Genomic DNA, 17558 nt, shown 5'->3' with positions numbered 1-17558 from the left:
GAGTCACCCAATCCAACTCTGCTAATTCCCAACGGGTTACTGCACCAAGCTGCACCTGCATCTCACTTGCTGTGCATGGCTCTATCTGGGAGGGTCGGATCTACCTACTGAGCTACGCATTTTCTGTCTCCCTTCCCTTCTGAATCTGGAGGCTCCCAGGCACCAAGAAAAGTGCTCCAGTTGGCCCACAAAAGGGGCGGTGCTGCAGGGGAGGCTGCAACTCTCATCCACAGCCTGGGTCAAAGCAGGACTGCGTTACAAGCGCCACACGCTGCCCCACTGTGCCACGGGAGCCAAAAGAGCAAAGGTCTAAGAAGTCCTAATACAGACACTTATGTGGATAGAACACCAGTCTCTTCCTAGGGACCTGTGAGTTGTTGTTTGGTTTGGGCCTATATCGTCCGTGGCCTTTTTCACAACGCTTGCAGACTTAGCTAACCTTCCATCAGGACCTCTCTGCTCCCCCCACACCCCACACCCCCCACTGTACCAAAGATCATACTCCTCACTTAAGTGTGCTGACTGGGTTTTCACTTGGCAAGGATACCAAAACAATTTTTTTTCATCCTGAAACGTCAAGATACCTAAGAGAACAGGTCTTCAGAAAAACTAGTTTCAAATTATAATAGAAAAACTGGCTACATAACAATGAAGATACAGCACATTAAAAGGTTATTTGGGGGCTTCCCTGGTGGTGCAGTGGTTGAGAGTCCGCCTGCCGATGCAGGGGACACGGGTTCGTGCCCCGGTCCGGGAAGATCCCACATGCCGTGGAGCGGCTCGGCCCATAAGCCATGGCCACTGAGCCTGTGCCTCCGGAGCCTGTGCTCCGCAACGGGAGAGGCCACAACAGTGAGAGGCCCGTGTACCGCCAAAAAAAAAAAAAAGGTTATTTGGGCATTATCTAGAATTTCACACTCAAGAGAAAAACACTTAATATGTAGTCTACTGCCTTCCAGGTTTTTTCTCTGCATTTTTAAAGATTAGGAGATGGGGGGAGGTAATGTCTTCATACTTTTGTGTCTGTTGTTCTGTTTATCATTATAGTATGGTTATGCTACTTCCCATAATGATGAGGATGAGGATGCTGATACTGATGTCGGTAGAAGCAAAGACATGTATAGAGCTTGATATGGACCAGGAACTGTTCTCTGTGACGTGTGCATATTGACACGACACCCCGTGGTCTTTCATGCACTTAGGAGACATCATGCTCAATCCATACACAGATCCATGGTAATCTGATTCATGCCGATGGACATGTTCACTTGCCTTTTGATCCAGAGGACACTGGACACTGCAGTGTATTCCAGATTTGGGGGTCAGATACCACACCTCTCTGTTTCTTTCAGGCCTGCGTAGCAATCTGACTCACTTCTTGCCGGCCAGGTGACTTTGGGCAAGTTCCTTCACCCGTTAACCTCTACGTGTCTCAAGCTTCCTCATCTGCAAAAAGGGATGATAACATTAAAAATGCTTACCTCATAATGTTGCTGTGAGTACTCAGAGACCTCATTACACTTATACATATAGAGAGTTAAACACAGTCCAGAAGGGTGAGCTTTTATTCTTGTGTCTCTTCACTTCGGTTTCTGCTTGTACCCATATCTCTCTCCCTGCCCCCGTTGCTTTCTCCTCAACCACTCCCGCTCCACTCTCTCTCCCCTTTGCCCCCCTCCTCAGACTCTCCATCCAAAAACACTGTTTACCATCTCCTCAGGATGTAACTCAGAAAATATTCACACCATCACCCTTTGGTTAAAAAAACGTGAATATTAGTGGAAGAAATAAGAAACACCATAAAACCGGCAATGTGAAAACTACACAAGAAATAAAGTCCTACTGATGAAAGTTTGAGTATTAATACTTTTGTATCTTCATAAGATTCAGATATTCAGAATTTGATACAGGAGAATTAGGCTTCATAAAAATAATGCCCCCCCCCCAAAAAAGGGCTATATGATGAGGTCCTTGGGCCTTTAAATTTCCCTCTGGAATGTTTTTTAAAATGTATATACTCATGTTCTACTACAATCGTCCAGTGATCACTTACTTTCCCATCATTATACAAATCATACGAAGAGGTCATTAGACTTCTAATTTCCTAGAGAATAGGCACTAAACTTTTCCATACGAGCCCCTGATGAAACCCCAGCATTGTATTTAGGCTTCACAATATCCCCATAAGGAGAGTTAAATACTCATTATGCTAATACACACACACAAACACACACACACACACACACACACACACATACCCACACCCATGCCCCATACATTCAGTTCTTGAGTCCCTGAGAGGCTGAAGTGATAGTGCAAAGTCCATGTGGTGAGTCAAAGGTGGTCTTGACATTGTTTCTCTGGAACACTCTCCAGGGAAATGTGGGAACAGTAACACTATTAACAGCAGTAATGACAACAGCTAGAATTCACCAGGAACTTGTCACATGCTGAGCACTGTCCTGACAACTTCCCATGTCTTAACATGGTCAGTGCTCTAAACTGCCCCCAAGAAGTAGTTACATTTACTCCTAACTAGTGTTTCCATGTTACTAATGGAGGAATTGAGGCACAGAGATGCTAAGTAGCCCGCTCAGTGTCACCCAGCAGTAAGGGGTGGAGCCACAGGTCTGTGGAGGCATTGTGGAAAACTCAAGTGTGTTCTGTATTTATTCAGTCAAGGGCAAGATCCAATGGCTACTGCAAAATATGTAGAAAAACAGCTAACACATAACACAAATTGACCTTACAGCATGGAACTGCACACTAAATAGAAATCTGGTTTCTTCAGAAATCTTTTAGATGGAGGCTTGACAGGATTGGAATCAGGATGTTTTGTGGAAACAATGATCTGAGAGCCTCCTTAGAACAGCAGACAGCATGTCAGTCTCCTAGCCTGAAGGTCTTGGGTTTGTGCATCAGAGAAGGCAGCAAACCTCTGTCACCTCCACATGCTCCCGATGGAGAGAGAAACCTGCCAGTAGGGAAAATAAGACCGTTCGTTCCTCTGCTCTGGTAGTACCCAGACAAATTGTCCATGTCAATCAGAACTGAGGAATTATAAAAAAAAAAAAAACACAAAAATGCAGATTCCATGATCCGCACTCAGTGAATCTCATTTAGTGTGGCTACAACGGTGCCCTAGAATCTTTGATTTTTCACTCTGCCTGGGAAACTCTCAGGAACTTTAATAAACTCCTTTGGTAGCGAGACTGTCTCCAATGTACTGACTCTTCCCAGGACAAACACACAGTTGGGAAGACCAACCTGAGAGCACAGGAGAGAGAACGTAAAGGACACAGCGTGAGAGTCAAACCAAGGGCAGGGCAGCGGATCTTCTGAGAAGACACCACCACCCGACTGGCCTGTCTCTCTGAGGCTTCAGTTTATCTCAGATCCATTCTCTTCATGGCCAGTGGATGGAGGTGGTGAGAGGAGATGACCTTTGAGATGCCACATGGCCTGGGCTTTTCTCGGGGGCCGTGGGACACAGACGATATGAGGTTATATGATCTATTCTCCCCACCTCCAGTCAGCCTCTGCTTCTCTCTTGCACCCTCACTCCCTCCATGCCACACAAGCCCAGAGCAACCAGAATTTAGGAAAAATGTCTTCCCTTCACCGATCAGACACCTGCCCCTGACCTGAGGAGATCTTCTCCCCTCTTCTCCTCTCAGCTGTCCTCCTCTGATCTGATCTGCCGTGCCGAAGCAGACAGCCTTCCCTAGTAGCTTAAAGCCCTCGCCTGGCCCGTGACTCTGGTAACGCAGCCTGGAGAGGGCTCGTTCTCTCTGAGAAGGACCCCAGACCCGGGAGCCAAGAGCCACGACGACCACAGAACCATCCTAAACACTGATGCCCACGGCCGTGATTGACCTTGGAAACGAAGCCTTACCTCACACCCCGTCTGTCCCTGAACCATTATCTTGTCACAGAAAGCAAGACAGACGAGGAAGGTGCCTGGAATCCTTCCTGGGGAGTCCTGTGTCCTACTCCATGCTGCCATGCTATTTCCCCAGACCAAACCCTGACGTGGACCGTATCATTCCTATCCTTTTGATGAGAATAAGAGGTCTGGGGATACCTTCACAAAATCCTATTCTCGTGGTTGATAACCAGTATGTTATGTGGTTTACTACCACAATGGTGCACCTGGTAAGTAGGTGGAAGCTGACAGGAAGTTTCAGAGGGTAGGTCTGGGTGCTGAAATGATTGGGAGGAGCTACCGGCATCTGTGGGCTGAGGGTTACAGGGAGGCAAACACTTTTAAGCAGAGAGTTAAATAAAGTGGATTTTCCATGATTGTAATTTACCCGTGAATTAAGGGAAGCCTGAATGTTGCTTTCTCTGGAAACTTACAAAGAATCCTTGAGTGTTTTAGAGAACACATACTGAAGGCAATTCTCTTACTGGCCTTGAGCTTGATGCAACACACCAGTGTCGCTTGGTAGCTGAGGTTGTACATGCCTACAGGAATGAGGGGAATCCAGCTGTACTGACTAGATGGATCTTCAGGATATGCTGTTAATGGATGGGAAAAATTACGTGGGAAATGCTCATAGTGTGATCTGCCACGGGTTGCTGAACAAAGCCAGATAAGCCCATTGACTTTGAGGCACCGAGGTTTTGCTTCCACGTCTGTCTCCCTCACCAGACTTTTAACTCCTTCTCAGAAGGCTGGAAACACATCCCGTTCATCCTGGTGTCCTCAGGGCAGAGGACCTGAGACACGGTAGAAAGTCAGTCCACACTTGTGGAGCTGACGTAACGGGTGAAGGACTGGACCCAGTGTCTTAATGACGAGCGAGAAGGATGTCAGTCTGCAGAGGGAGGGAGGGGAATGCCACAGGTCTTAGGACCCAGGCAGCGCAGTGACACCAGCCTACACTGCAGTACTGATGTCAGTTACATCCCTTAGGGTTCCAGGACTGAGCCATTTAAATACAGGTGTCATTAACCATGAAGGTCTAACTTAGAAAGCCAGGAACCTTACGGCTTAGTTTTTTGTATGAACCTTTTGTAGCTGAGGCACCTGAGGCACCAATTCAGGCACAGCATACTCTGGTCACTACTCGTCCAGGCTGAGGCTGCGTCGGGATATTCAGGGCTCACACACAAGAAGGGTAATTCCGAGGCATACATGTATCCCTAGAAACAAAGGGTTCACAACTGCTAGGTTGCCCCGAGCAGGACATACATCAGGCAGGCAGGACAGCTCCCTGGGGCCCCAGTGTGGCCTCCCACCCAGGGACCTGCCCCCCTAGGACTCCCTGTCCAGTTTGAATAATCCATCTGAGGCCTTAGTTTCAGAGGCACTGCCTGGAGGCAGCCCGTTCCAAGCAGTTCTGTCTGTCCGGGACCCCAGCGCATCCTCTTTCCGAGGGTGGCTGACACCTGGAGGTGCTCTGCATGCACCATCCAGGGGCTGGGGCCACTCCTGCGGTCCCACAGTCAGAGCTCCCTCAGGTGTGACTGGAGCCTCAGCAGACAGTTTGCATTCAAAGTGCTCACTGGATTGGGATTGACATATATACACTAATATGTATAAAATAGATAACTAATAAGAACCTGCTGTATAAAAAAATAAATAAAGTAAAATTCAAAAAGAAAAAAAAAAGTGCTCACAGCAGCTTGGAAGGCTGCATGGGGAGTATTCCTTTAGGAAACATAGAAAATTCCCAGGAACAGACAAGATCATTAATGCCCTCACTCCCTCTCTACACTTCCCCCACCAGGTGCCAGGGGTGGTGTGTTCTCCATTGTTATACAATCACTGTGTACAATCCTGAAACCAAAACTTTACATTTCGGGGCTTCCCTGGTGGCGCAGTGGTTGGGAGTCCGCCTGCCGATGCAGGGGACGCGGGTTCGTGCCCCGCTCCGGGAGGATCCCACATGCCGCGGAGCGGCTGGGCCCATGGGCCATGGCCGCTGAGCCTGCGCGTCCGGAGCCTGTGCTCCGCAACGGGAGAGGCCACAACAGTGAGAGGCCTGCGTACCGCAAAAAAAACACAAAAACAAACAACAAAACTTACATTTCTTTAATTATCCCCTAATGTCCCCCTAATCTTTTGTATGGAAGGGCTGTAGGCAAGAGTACTTTCATAGCAAAACGTGTTTTATAATCTAACTGTAAAGACATTACGTTTAGCAACTGGCCAGGACAAAATCGTGAATTTTTAAAAATTTTCAAAATGGGTTGACACAGCCTCCTGTCCTTTTGTCTGTCTCACTGATCCCGTGAGGAGGCTGGAAAAGCTCATTCTCTTGCACTGAAGAGTCATATGCCTAACGTCTCGTCTCAGTTGTCTCAAAGATCCAGATGCAACAGCCACAACGTACAAAGCCATTTTTAAAATTCCCCCTTTTCCCTCTCCCAGGGACGCTTTACTCAAACGCCTAGCAGTAAACTGACACTCACCAGGGTACCGCACAGCGGCCGGGGAGCTCGGGCGCGAGTGCTGGGAGGGGCTGCTGCTGCTGCTGCAGCAGCAGCAGCAGCAGCCGCAGCCGCAGCCGCCGCCGCCGCCGCCAAGTTGAAGAAAAGCCTGCAGACCTTTTTCCCCTTCTTGCCTCTAGTTTATCTGAAGCTTTCTCCAGCCCAGAACCTGATTTTACTTGCTTGCTTCCGCTTGTAGGAGAGAGCAAGTCAAACTTTTAACATTTTTTGGCCGACCCAGAGTTCACCTTTTGTAAGGTTTGCATCCTTTCCCCCCAGGCCTGGAGGAAATAACAAACACCAAAGTCAGGAGCTGGCTGCACTCCCCACCCCCACCCCCCGCCACCCCACTCACATCAGGCAGCACAGCAGAAGCAGCCGAGGATGCAGTGCGCTAACTCTCCTGGATCTGGATCTTTTGTTTTCAAATTCTGTAAGTAACACCTATCACAACAGTCAGTGGCTCAGCTGCTGTTTCATAGCACGGGTACATCCACAGTCAATGAGCACAAAAAGATCGTCATCCCTACTGCTTCATCCTCCCTTTACTCAAACAAGGCTTTCACCGTATTTCAGCGAGTCACAGTCTCGCTAGTGAATCCACAGCTGCCACCACTGTTTCAGATGCCCCAAGACCACCCTTGCTTTTGATGAATTCCTAGGAGGACCCCAAGGACCTAGCACATAGTCATCCTCATGGCTAAGATTTACTGCAGCAAAAGGATACAAAGCCAAATCATCCAGGGGGAGAGGTGCACTGGGCAACATCCGGAGGAAACCAGCGCAAGCTTCCAAGAGTCCTTTCCTAGTAGATAATCACGCAATTTGTCCCTCCGGCAACGGATCATGACAACGCGTGTGAAATGCTGTCCACCAGGGAAGCTCCTGAGAAACCCGGGGCCTAGCACATAACAAGATTTCAGGTTCCCAGGAGGAAAGCAGGTGTTTAGCATAAAACATACTGTTTGGACAGATGGAGGAGTAAACTACACTTCTGAAGGAGGCAACGGTGGGAAACCTCTTGAAATCCAAGTTCTCAGACGCGACGTGAGGGCCAACAAGCCAGCCCTTCTAAGGATTATAGTCTCAGGCCTGCTATGTTAACTCTGTTCTGCACAGTACTCAACAGCAAAGCTTCAAAATACATGACCAAGTCAGAACTGGAAGAACTGAAACAAACAAATCTACAAGAACAGCTGGAGACTTCAACAACCTCAGTAATACACAGAACGGAGAGAAAGCAAATTAGAATGCATGGGTGAACCGAATGTTCTCACAGGTATAGAACCCTCCACATAACAATAGCCGAATATACCACATTCTTTTCAAGTGCATATGGAAGTTTCACCAAGGTAGACTATATCCTGGGTCATAAAACAAATATGACCAATTGCAAGATAACTGCAATCATACAAAGAATGTCGTCTGACCAAAAGAGAAAAACCACCGATAAGTAAGCCAAAGTTAGGAGGAAAATCTCCAAACACAAGGAAATTAAATCACATACTTCTAAATAATCCATGGACCAAAGAGCAAGGATCAAGGAAAGTTACAAATTAATTTAAGCAACATGAAAATGAAAAAACAACCTACCAAAATCTGCAGGATGCAGGTACAGCAGTGCTTAGCCGTAAATGTACAGCATCAAATGCTTGTATTAGAAAGAATAAAGAACCCAAATCAATAATGAAAGCTTCCACCTTAAGAAACTAGAAAAAGAAAATCCAAATAAATTCAAAGCAAGCAAATAAGGGAAATAGAGATTGGAACAGTTATCAGAAAAAGAATAGAGTTAATCAACGAAACCCAAAGCTGGTTCTTTCAATAGGTCAATACAAATTCATAAACTTCTACCCAGACAGACAAAAAAAAAAAGGCAAGATAACTAAAGACACAACTTACCAACATCAGGAATGAAATAGGTTACAGATCCCACAGAAATTAAAAGGATTCTATGAATAATTCTACATAATTACTTTTGGCAATTTAGGCGAAATGGAACAAACTATCAAAGCTCAGCCAAAAAGAAACAGATCATCTATTTTTAAAATTGAGTCTGTAGTTGAAAAACTTACAGAAAAGGAATCTCCAGGGCCAGATGGTACCCCTGGAAAATCCTGCCAAACATTTAAGAAGCAATGACAGCAATTCTACGCAATCTCTTCAAGGAAACAGAAGAGAGGGAACACTTGTTGAATTCTTTTTTCAGATTAGCATTACCCTGATACCAAAGTCAAACAAAGACAGTAGTAGCAAATCAAATTCAATATATAAAAAGAATAATACGCCATGACCAAGTGAGGTTTATCCCCGAAATGCAAAGCTGGTGCAGCATTAAAACATCAATCAAGCCAGCATAGTAGCATACCAAAGATAAAGAACCACATGATCGTTATCTGTTGATGCAGAAAAAGTATCTGACAAAATTCAACAGTCGTTCATAATGAAAACATTCAGCTAACCAGGAGTAGAAGGGAGCTTTCTTAACCTGACACAGAGCGTCTACAAAAATACCCGCCCCTCCATCCTACTTGATGGAGAGAGACTAAATGCTTTCTCCCTAAGATCAGGAACCAGGCCAGGAGGATAGCTATAAGTCAACATTGTACTGGAAGTCCTAGCCACTCCAGTAAGAAAAGAAAAAGAAACAAATGGTTTAGAGATTGGGAAGGAGGAAATCAAACTGCTCCCATCCACCAATGACATGATTATCTACCTAGAAAATCCCATGAAATCTATTAACAAAAACTCCTATAACTAAGAAGTGAGTTTAACAAGGTCGCAGGATACAAGCTCAACACCAAAAAATCAGGCATATTTGCCTGTACTAGCAATGAACAATTAGGAAATTAAAAAAAAAAAGACTTGTGCATACCATTTATAATAGCTTCCCCCCAAAATCTAGCGAAACATAAGCAGGATCTGTATGCTCAAAACTACAAAATGCTGAGGAAAAGAAATATAAGAAGACCTAACAAAATGGAGACACATACTGCGTTCATCTGTTGAGAAATTCAATATAATTAGGATGTCAATAGTCCCCAAATAGATCCATCAATTTCATACAATTCCAATCACAAATCCAGGCAAGGATTTTTTTGTACATATAGACTAACTGATGATAAAATTTCTGGGGTAAGTAAGGCAAAGGAACTAGAATAGCCAAATAATTTTGAAAAACAAAGTTGGAGGACTAACACCAACGTCACAATTTACAATGCAGCTTCAACCAAGATATGTAAGCAACTACGTGGCCATGGAGGGGATGAATGGATATAGAAAATGTGGTGACATATACAACGGAATATTATTCAGCCACAAAAACGAAGAAAATCCTGCCTTTTGCAACAACACGAATGGACCTGGAAGGCTTTATGCTAAGTGAAGTAAGTGAAAGAAAGACATACTGTATGTTCTACTTATATGTAGACTCTAAAAAAGTCAAACTCACAGAAATAGAGTTTAGAATGGCGGTTGCCAGGGGCTGGGGGAAATATTGGTCAAACGGTACAAACTTCCAGCTACAAGATGAATAAGTTATGGGGATCTAATGTACAGCATGCTGAGTATAAGGAACAAAACTGTATCGTATATTGAAAGCTAAGAGGGTAGATCTGAAATGTTATCACCACAATTTTTAAAAAGGTAATTCTGTGAGGGGATAGAGTGCTAACTAACCTTATTGTGGTAATCGTTTTGCCCTATCTACGTGTATCAAATCATCACACTGTGCACCTTAAACTTACATGCTATATGTCAATAATACCTCAGAGAAGCTGGAAAAGATAAAAGAGTCCCCAGCTTTTCCGGTGGGAGAGCCCTCCAGCTATATTCTGTGTCCCCCTGACATCTCCCCATCATTCCTTAACTTTCCCTTATTACTGACATGACAAGTTGAGCCAGGCTCATTAATCCTTTCTCTCCTCAGCCTGGGAACCCAGCATTTAGCGGAGAATGGTATTCAGAAGCTAGGATCTAGCGGTAGGTGTATTTATTGTCATTGGGATGTTGCTGTTTTCAGGAAGTTTGGAATATATGTGTGAACACAATCACACACACACACACACACATATATATATTTCTATATCAATCTATCCACATATGCACACATATCTATTGAAAACCAGGAGTTCTCACGGAGACCTTTAATTCCAGTAGAACTCCTCAGAAGTTGTTCCAGTTTACCTCCTTTCCATATTGGAAATTCCCTCTTCCAAAAGTGACAGACGTGGCTCCCACCATCCTTATATATTCACTGAGTTGACAAATCCCAATGCATATAAGCCATCCCTCCTCCACAAAGAGGTCCTCCCCACGTGCTATGCTGAACCATCCCCTGCCCTTGACTTCCACACCTCACTCAAGCCTGAATCCCTGAGCCAGTTAACCACCTCCCCACAGAACCCCCAGGGATATCCTCCTTACCACCTTGGGCTCTGACCTCCCAAATTGGGATGCCCCTACACGCATATACTTGCCTTGCCCGTCAACACCTAATGGCTTTAGGACTGAACTGCTCAGGCACAAAAGAGAAGAGAAGGGAAGGGAAAGAAAGGGTAGGGACAGGGGAAAAGTGAATATATCAGTTAATCAAGGTGAACTGGGCCAAATCCAAGCAATATGATGAAGCCAGTGGGTTTTTTCCTCACTGTCCTCCAGCTTCCCCTTCCTGCCTCTCTCCTTTGCCCCAGTTCCTTTCTCATTCTTAAGTCCTGCCCTCCATCAAGAGTAGCAATGTTATGAGGGGCATGATTCCCATTTTATAACTGATCTCCGCTGGCTGGCTGACATTCAGTGTGGACGGTGTCCTCCCTGCAGCTCTTACACTCAGGCCCTCTGTCTCTCATGATGGGCTAGAAAGTTTCACCCCTCTTCAGTAATTTCAGGTGTAAGCAGGAGAGAAGGTGCAGGGCACATCTTGGAGCCTCGGGTCCTTCATCTGTGAAATGGGGATGACCACAGATTGTGGGACAAACACAGAGAGCAGCACCAGACACCTTTCAATGAGTGCTACGTGCTGGACCCAGTGCATCACAGGACTCCTTGATATCCAGGAGCACGCCAAGTAGACTGCCCCGCCAGGACTGTGGCACCTGCTGTTCCTTCTGCCTGGAATGCTCTTCCTTCAGGTAATCCCACGGCGTGCTCCCTCACTTCCTCCAGGTCTCTGCTCATTCGTCATCCTTCAGGGAGACTTTCCCTGATTACCTTGAATAAAATAATAACATCATCTCCACATACCCTTTCCCCTGGTCCAGCCCTATCTTTCTTCATACATAGCACCTGCCACCCTTGATTTACTTATTGACCAACTCTATGAAATGAGACTTTGTCAGTTTTGTCCTGTCACAAACTCCTCGAATAGTACTCACGTACATGGCAGGCGCTCAGAAAACATTTGCTGAACCATAGCTGGGAGCCGGGCCCTTTACACACACTGTTAACATGCACAGGTACCCTCCAAGGTGGGCACTGGCCCCATTTGACTGATTATGATACGTACTGAGACTCCAGGAGACAAGTGACACCCTCAACAACGCACCATCAGCACGTCGGGTTCCAGGCTTCGGAATCATACCTGCCGGGTTTCCAACTCCCTCAGTTCCTGGACAGAGACCTCACAGCCAAAATGGTAAGAGATTTTACTACTGACACACAGACCCCAAACAGCTCAGATACTTTACACCTTTAGACAAACCCCTTCCTAAAGCAGCTCAGAGACATCACACCTTGGGACCCAGAATCACAACAGTTCAAAGGCCTCACACGCTGGGGTACAGACGTCTACATAAGGGTCTAACACCCAGTGACTCTAATGCCCAAAAGCTCAGAAAATGCACACCCAGGTCTACAAGGACACAAATCCCTACAGACTTTGTACCATGGCTCACAAAACCCACCCAGATGAAATATCCCATTCACCAAAAACTCCCCAAAATGCTCACAGACGCCAAATGTACTCAAACAGCATCTGGGATGTCAGACGTAGCGGTACACATCTCCAAACTGCACGACACACGTTACTTCCCAGGGGGAGACACCAAAAAAGTTTGGTGACCCCTCCTTGGCCTTAATTATATGAATCTGCGCGACTGACCCTGCGGTGCCACACGCTCCAGACTGAGCGAAGGCTAAACAAGACTGTAAGAGCTCGCGGAAAGACACCACCACCGTCACCCTGCACAGCCAGCGACTGCGCCGAACCTCGCCACCGACCCGGGCAGCTAATCAGCCCCTTACGGATAGTCAGTCTTGGAGTAGTCAAACTCGGAGAAAAATGTACACTCTGAAAATGCCCGCGTGCGCACACGCACACGCACACCTTTCACCCTGAGCGTCAACTCGGCGACCACTGTGCCTGTCCCAGAGAGACAGCCAATGGGAACTGGGCAGGCGAGGAGGGAGGGGCAGGAATAGCGGGATTTCCGGCGCCGCTTGACACCCCGGAAGAGTTTATTCCAGCTATCTCGCGGCGACCAATCGCCGCCCAGAACGCTTTCTCGATTTCGACCCCCCCGCCCCCCACACACATACACGCATCCCGGAGCCAATCCCTTGCTCCGTTGCTCTCCCCACCTGGATGTGACCATGCAGAAACGAAGGGGTGACCCTGGAGTAGATAGAAAAGAAGGCTGCAGGCTGAGAACCCGGTGTCCCCTCGGCCTCGAATGTGCCGGGAAGATGGAGCGGTTACAATGGGGATGGACCCAGCGGCGCCCTGAGTGCCTCCGCTGGGACCCGTGGTCGATGCCCGACGCGGTGTAAGGGGACCCTCAGTGTTGTCACAGAGCTCAATGGATTATTCCAGAACGGACGCCCCCTCCCGAATGGTTCCTTCCCGACTCGAAGGACTTCCCTCTACCCCTCAGTGGTACGTTCCACGACAGAACCGTTTCATTTCGCGCGCCCCTTGGTGGTGGGATCGGGGAACAGCGGATGTAGATGCCCGCGGACCATTGCTGGCCGGTGCCCAAAGGGAGGGAGGACAAAGTTAGGATGAAACCCTCGCAATTCTCTGGAGTCTTGGATTTGGGAAAAAGTCTCCCTACTTGGAAAGTTACCTCCATGCAGTGACACCACTGTAACAGGGAGCATTACAAGAAGTTTTCTCTGTGCTGGGCCTTGTGATTGCTTGTGCCTCCCTGGGTAATACAGGATAGGCCTAGTGGGGCAAGCCAGCCACAGTCTCCCAACGGGCAGGAGGGATAAAGCTCCAGACTGGGATCAGAAGGCCTGGTGAGGGGCAGGCCTCTGTCCTTGACTGTAATCGGTGGAAAGGACTACCGTGCCTTCGGTTCCGTTAGGAAAGGGGACATCTCTCAGGGGTCCCAAGGACACTGACTACATGAGATAAAGACCATGGGCTCTGTCACCGTTCTGTTACCCCGTACACGTACCCTAGCGGAATCCTCGCCCTTTCTAGCTATGCCCGTCGGGACAGCCAGTTCTGGAGTGGGCCAACTCAGAGAAATGTACGTTCTGAAAACGCCAGCGCGCACACGAACACGCTCTCGCCCTGAACTCCAACTCGGCTACCGCCTTGCGCGGGGAGGGGGAGGGAATAGCGGGACTTCCGGCTCCGCTTTGCGCACCGGAAGAGCTTATTCCGGCCATCTCGCGGCGACCAATCAGCGCCCAGAACGCTTTCTGGCCCCGCAATCCCGGAGCCAATCTCTCGCCCCGTTGCCATCCCCGCCTGAATGTGACCAGGTAGAAATGAAGGGGTGAACCGGACACCCCCAGGAGGTGATACCCCGGGGCGGTGGGGGAGGGGGTGCTGTTTCTCACTTCAGTCCTGTGGTTATTCTGGTGGGTCTAATGTGAATGTGAAACTGTAGCATGCATCGCAGTCACCTGGAGGGCTTGTTAAAACACTGATTGCTACCCCCCATCCCCGAGTTTCTGATTCAGTGGGTCCTTGGTGGGGCCCGAGAATTTGCATTTCTAACCAGGCTCAGCGTCCCTCCTACACAACTAAGTGGTGGACTCTAGGATTCCTACCTCCCTCCACCACGTTATTTGTGAACTGTTCCTTCCCTTCCCTCCCTCCTTCCTTACCCCCCAACACATCCAAACGAACAGTCTTCATCGCCAGACCCTGAAGATCTTGAAGGGAGCAAAGGTCTAAGCATCCTGTTCACTGCAGCAGAGCGTCTGCCCCAAGAGTGATGTGAGGAGCCAGTAAACGAGCTTTACTTCTCCTGCACCACTGATGGACAGCATCGTGGCAGCATGTATCAAAGTGAAAAATCCTTACAATGCTAGGTCGGTGAGGGCAGAGACTCTTTTTTTTGTCTAGTACGGCCAGTCTCCCCAGTGCCCAGCACATAGTAGGTGCTCAGTGGATGATTGGTGAATGACTGAGTTTTGACCCAGCAGCTCCACTTTAAAAATGTATAATCAACACACACATTCACAGAGTTGTGTGTAGAAGGAAGATAGTAGCAAACAATTGTGTAAAACCTCTTCATGTCCATTAAGAGTCGATGATGGTTGGGTTGTAACCAAACGGTGAGTGGTTCATGTTACACCATGGAGCACACACTGGCCATGGAACAGCATGAGGGGACCAGTGTGTACTGATCAGAGGGATCTTCTTCAGGACATGCTGTTAATATTAGGTGGGAGGGGAAGCAAATGGGAGATGCTCATAGTGGGGCCTGCTGTGTGTGTGTGTGTGTGTGTGTGTGTGTGTGTGTGTGTGTGTGTGTGTGGTTTAAATACAGAGAAATATTTTTTGAAAGGAGCAAGGAAGCACCTATAACTAGCCCCACTGGTAGGCCCAGGAAGCAGAGAATGTGGAGGAATGTGATGACCTGTGTAGTCCATGTACTGATGTACTAATGGAATCTTTCACAGCAGCCACTTATTCACGTATAATTTGAATAACTCTGTCTAAAGCAAAGTCATGTGGTGAAAACAATACCTGTACCACAGAGCATTTTTGTGTGAGGGCATCTGGAGGGTCTCCAGCAACAGGGTTCTCAAATTTACATGCCCCAGGGCCAGGCAGTTATTGTGCATTAGGGAGCGCAGCTCATGTGAGGGTAGGGAAGGGCAGCACATGGGTATGGTAAATGTTCCCTGCCAATCGGCTTCCGGTGTGGGTACGATAGAGAAGATGGGGCTGGTGCAGACCCCAGACCCTCACAACAACCTCCTCAGCATCATAAATAGTGGTAATTGTCAGGATATCAACAGTTGTTACATCTTTACACTGATGTAAACTCCTTGGGAGCATCCTTCAACCTCTTCATCACAGGACACACACATGTCAGACGAGTAAGAGAACCGATCCTCTGAACACAGCATTCAAGGACTAATTAAGACTGACTTAGGAATTGGTTCTGCCCACGATGAATGAGCAGGTTTGGATTTATCCTCCCACTTTAAGTAACTAAAACTTTGGAAGTGACGGTCTTCAGATGCACTACAACAGGCATGCAGGATGCTGATACCTGAGAAAAGGGGGAAAATGAGGTGAGCACTACACTTTCCCCCAGCCTACTTCTGGAGAGGATTTCCAGGCATCAGTGCAGGGAGCGGGAACCCAGGCAGAGGCCAGCGTGTGGGTACGATAGAGAAGATGGGGCTGGCGCAGACCCCAGACGCTTACCCTGTCTGAGGGGGCATCCACAATGCTGCTATCGCCTACTATCTTTGTGCAGGAATGAGACCCCTGCATGGGCAGGGGTTGTGATTTTCCCAGAGAAGCCGGAAGTCTGGGTTCTTGTCATATTCTTCTTCTTTTTTTTAATGATAGAAATTAAATTCACAAAAATTGTGGTTCAGTCTATCTCTGTGTAAGTCATGTAGAACAATATGTCTGGGAGCAGGATTGAGTCTGAGCGCTCCTTTTTGGAGCCCTTTTAGAAGACAGCAGGAGCTCAGGAAATGGTTTGTGAAGTAATGAATGAGTGAATGAATGAACGAACAAATTCAGGAGTTAACATTAACATCCAGAAGGGTCCTTGTTCTCAGCCAGTGATGTTCCCTCTGATTCCCATACCGTCCTCTTTCTCCTCCGTTCCTAGGGTCCTCAGTGGACACTCCAATCCCCCGCGTCGGTAGGCATCATCACTGCCCTTCAACCCCTTCGTCCACTCGGTGTATCTTCCCAGTACTCACTGCCCACAGCAGCCCACTCTGATTCCTTCTTCTACTTTTCAGCCCCAGCAGAGCCCCATCTGGAATAGATCTCTCCACGGCCCAGCCCGAACACTGGCACTGGTTCTGGCATTTTCCTGAGTGTCGATCTCAGCTTGTCCTCTTCATATCAGCTGTGTGACTGGTTCATTCCCTTTCTCTCTCTGTTCCTCCATCTTCTCCACTGTGTAATAGTATCAATCCTCACAAGCTTTCACGAGGTGTAAGTGAGATGATCCCAATAAGAGTTTTCGCAGGGCCTGGCACAGAATAAATGTGAGATAAATATTAGCCAGTATTATTAATGTTTTTGTCATTATTATTGTTTCCAGAGATGCTCTATTTTAACCATCAGTTAACTCCTTCTAACATCCTTGGGAGGTGGTTATTATTATTAATCACTATTTTACAGATGAATAAACTGATGTACTGTACATCAGCTCACTAACTTACTCAGGCTCACCAGAGGGGGAAACACCATACTCATACCCAGGTCTGTCTGGTCACAGAGCTCCTGCCCATTACCCCTGTCTGTGCCTTATTCCACATCAATGTCAGTGACAGCAGTAGCCACTGACATCAGAAACACAGTCAAAGCCAATCAAGACCGCATCTGCATAATCCCGGAAAGAAATGTGGTCCCCACCGCATGAATTGGAAAGACCAGATATTCGGAGTACTCTCAGTCTCAGTGACCACTCCTCTCTGTGCATGTCCTGTGGGCTGGAGAATCCATCCTGTGGGTCTTGTCCTCCAGAGACCTCTTAGTCACCTGCAGGATCATGTCCAAGGCTGAACCCACCTCTGCCTGCTGCTGGGCAAGGCATTCTGAGGCCCCACGTTCTAGGAATCCTCTGCCCCTTGCCCCAGCTGACCCTTCACAACCTCCTTCCTGGCACTCCCTCCTTTGCATGGCTGCAACAGGCCACATTCACCCCTGATTCTGCTAATAGAACAATGGGCAAGGAGACTGA

General features: G+C 47.6%; 2 long non-coding RNA genes across 5 annotated transcripts; one reads left to right on the top strand and one right to left on the bottom strand.

Moving 5' to 3' along the window:
- Positions 1–804: 804 nt before the first annotated feature.
- On the bottom strand, positions 805–12672 carry LOC113616649 (uncharacterized). 4 transcript variants are annotated; one of them, XR_003431367.1, is made up of 4 exons: positions 11436–12672; positions 6794–7339; positions 6421–6719; positions 805–1446 (listed from the first exon to the last, which is right to left on the bottom strand). It is a non-coding gene; the product is annotated as an uncharacterized LOC113616649 (long non-coding RNA). The 4 variants fall into 4 exon arrangements; XR_003431368.1 differs by having other exon boundaries at positions 6421–6630; XR_003431365.1 differs by lacking the exon at positions 6421–6719.
- A 337-nt stretch (positions 12673–13009) lies between these two features.
- Positions 13010–16870, top strand: LOC113616648 (uncharacterized). The gene is made up of 2 exons (XR_003431364.1): positions 13010–13309; positions 16609–16870. It is a non-coding gene; the product is annotated as an uncharacterized LOC113616648 (long non-coding RNA).
- Positions 16871–17558: the final 688 nt, after the last annotated feature.

The sequence above is a fragment of the Aethalodelphis obliquidens genome, unplaced genomic scaffold, assembly GCF_003676395.1.
Source record: "Aethalodelphis obliquidens isolate GAN/ISIS:26980383/991018 unplaced genomic scaffold, ASM367639v1 scaffold283, whole genome shotgun sequence".
NCBI lineage: Eukaryota > Metazoa > Chordata > Mammalia > Artiodactyla > Delphinidae > Aethalodelphis > Aethalodelphis obliquidens.
This window is presented reverse-complemented; position numbering and strand designations above follow the sequence as displayed.